Below are 3,169 nucleotides of genomic sequence, written 5' to 3' on the forward strand. Positions count from 1 at the left end.
CACGGAAAAGGGTACCTGCCTATCTATACCTAAGCCACAAGGTCACGGGGCAGCACCCCACGTGCCAGAGCATGACATAGAGGCTCAGTAAGGACAGATATTTGGGAGTGTGTGCTTGTCATAAACTAAAAATGTGGGTGAATAGCCATCGCAGAGGGCAGGAAAGAACTATAACAAACCAGTGACTCGGGGTGAGTTTACAGGTCTGTGATGGAAACCGATTGTTGAAGATTCCTTTGGACTCATCACAGATATCCGCATTTGATGGCATGGACTGATCCCAGGTGATGCATAAATGACTATTCTTCAGCAATTAGAACACCTTCTAAGATCCCGTGGACAAACTGTCTGCAATTGAAACAGGCCGTCTTCTCCACATCAGTGTCCGACCTTGAGCATGGATGGGTGGAAGCACTTGTTTCTTGGTTTAGTGAATTTTCTGCTTGCAAAGTTTGGTCATAAACCCAAATAAGTATTTAGCTATCTATTTAGAGTTCAGGTCAGAAGGAGGAAGATGTAATAGCTAAGACTACTTTTCTTGGAGCCTAAAATACAGTGTATTTATGGCTCCCCACTTTTATGCCTGCCCCCCTCCTTTTTTCCTCTTAGCCTTGAACACATGCTAAAAAATGATAACAAATAAAAATTCTTAAAAGCAGAATTAAGCCTTTCTCGAGATCCTGCCCCATCTACTTTTTATTTTTCTTTTTAGAGTCTATAATAGTCAGAATAACATTTCTGTGTCGGGAGTCATCCACACCACATCCCGGCTGTGTGCCTCCCGAGTTGGGTGCAGGCTGGACACCTGCCCTCATTCCAATTACGGACCTTCTGACGCAGGTCCAGGCAGGGGGTTAAAACTGCTGTGGAGTCTGAGCCACAGACCTGGGTCCTGACTCAGCCCCTCTGAACTGGGCTCCGCATAAGGACATGGGCATTTCCTTCTCTCATTTCCTCTGAGGCGGCTCCGGAGTTCCCGGGAAGGTTGTCACGAACAGGCTGGCAATAACAATAATCAAATCCACGGAGAGCAAGTCTATTTCCCCAATTAGACTCTTGCCACAGTAAAGAAATCAAATGGGATAAGGGGCAGGGAGAGTCAGGTGAATCCAACACTCCCCCGCCTGCGTCCTGACATGCCGCTCCCCTGGGACACATCGTTACCAACAATGACTCTTTCTGCTGCGGAGCCCAGACGTCTAAGCGTTCTCCAGCCTGTCTGCGAGGCTTGCCACCACGTATTGGCAAGTACTTCCGTGCAAAAGTCACTGGGAAAGGAGATTGTTTCCAGCCCGGACAAAGCTCATATTCCAGTCGGGTTCCAGTCCCGGCTGTTTCAGGCAGGGATGGGGGATTCCCACGCTCCTGTCATCCCAGTCACCCTCCCTCATAGTCTGTCCGAGCCCGATGCTGAATGGAGAGAGAGCCAATGCCCCTGACATGACGCATAAAACGCCTCGCCGAGCAGGAGCAGGCAATGAGCTCATGCAGGAGCAGGGTGACCTCACTCGGGGGAGGGGGTGCAAGGCCTGGATCCAGACAGGAAGGAATGAAATGGAGCGAGGCAGGCTCCCAGGTAGGATGCAACTGCCCGTCAGCAGTGTCGGGGCTGCCGTGTCCACAGGCTCACGGCTAACTCCCCGTGGGCCAGGCACAACTCGCCTGCACCATGAGAGCACTGGTCCGATTTGCAAGTTTATAGTGTTGGGGTCCTTTTTTTAGAGTCCATTAATGTATATTAGATAAATAGTAGTACGTGAGGTAACAGATATGGCTAACATCCAAAGCAATATGCAAATGACAATTGAGAAACAGTGTACTAGACAATACCATCTCTCTCTCTCTCTTTCTCTTTTTGAGGCAATACCATTTCTCAGAAAACAAAAACCCCACCACAACAAAGAAAGTTAAAAAAAAATAACTACCATGTATTAAACCTTAATCGCATGCCTAGTGCTGTATTAAGTATTTTATAAGCATTAATTCTAATTCACACACACACACACACACACACACACACACACTAACAACTGTGAATTAGGAAATACTGTTACTCCCATTTTACAGATGAGGAAACCAAGGCTTAGTGATGCTAAATAATTGGCTCGGGGTCGCAAGCTAAAGTGACAGAGCTAGGATTTGATTCCACTCCCACTAGAGGTCAGAACCCAGGGAGGTGTGAGCTGTGACCTCATTTTCCCTGTGCCCAGCAGTGCTGGGTCATCTGAATATGCCACTCGCTCCTCGGGGTGAAGGAATGGTCACGGGCCACTGGGAAAGCAGCCACTTCCCGTCCCTGCAGAGGGAGAGCATCGCCACCAAGGTCCTCCCCTCCCTGGGTTCAGCCTCTAAGCTGAACAACTTCCCTTTGGAGTGACAGGCGATGACTTAGTCACCCTGGTTCTGCTGTCTCCCTTTTGCCATAAGCCAGCTGTGTCATGGGTGGCTTAGAGCATAACCTCAGAACACAGGCTTTTGTGTAACCGACAACCATCGGGCACTGTATGGAAGGCTGTCGTGTCCCCCCAGACCGCCCTTAGGGCAGGGCACCCTCGCAGGCTGCAGTTAGGCCAATGCTGACAGCTAACAGCTCCCAGCTGTCAATTCTCAGAGTTGCCCTCAGCTCCTCAGGAGCCCATTGACCTGGGAGATTGTCCTTCACCCCCCAGGGGGGAGCTTAGCTGACTGTCCGGGGTGAAAGGCCAGCCGCCCTGCCTTCAGGGAGACTCATGCTGCAGGGTCCGGCTGAAGCTGGGCGCGTGGAGAAGGGTCTCTGCTTAGCTCCTTCTCAGGCCCTGCCCCTGCCCCTGCCCCTCGCTGCCTTCCCCAACTGCCTTTCCTAAGTACACCACCTCTCCAGCCCCTCTGCCTTTAGACAGCCCGCAAGAACACCACTGCACTGTGCCCGCGCACAGGGGCTGGGACATGTGCTAACTGAGATGTGGGCCTTGAACTTCAGGAGTGCGTGCTAGTGGAGCAAACAGTTGCCCAAACTCACAAACAGTGGGATAAGAACCAGAACAACACCCGCCTTCTTTTTTATTCCCTTCTCTTATTACAGAGCTCTGTGTGCCCAGGCCTAGGCTAAACATTATTTAGGCCTTGTTCGATTTGATTCTGAGAACAAATTCATAAGGTAGATATTTTTATTGATTTCAGAGAGGAAGGG

General features: G+C 50.3%; 1 long non-coding RNA gene across 1 annotated transcript; it reads right to left on the reverse strand.

The window, feature by feature from the left end:
* Positions 1-644: 644 nt before the first annotated feature.
* Positions 645-1,297, reverse strand: LOC107184645. The gene is made up of 2 exons (XR_001515547.1): positions 1,165-1,297; positions 645-999 (listed from the first exon to the last, which is right to left on the reverse strand). It is a non-coding gene; the product is annotated as an uncharacterized LOC107184645 (long non-coding RNA).
* Between the last annotated feature and the right edge of the window lie 1,872 nt (positions 1,298-3,169).

The sequence above is a fragment of the Myotis davidii genome, unplaced genomic scaffold (assembly GCF_000327345.1).
Source record: "Myotis davidii unplaced genomic scaffold, ASM32734v1 scaffold27, whole genome shotgun sequence".
Classification (NCBI taxonomy): Eukaryota; Metazoa; Chordata; class Mammalia; order Chiroptera; family Vespertilionidae; genus Myotis; species Myotis davidii.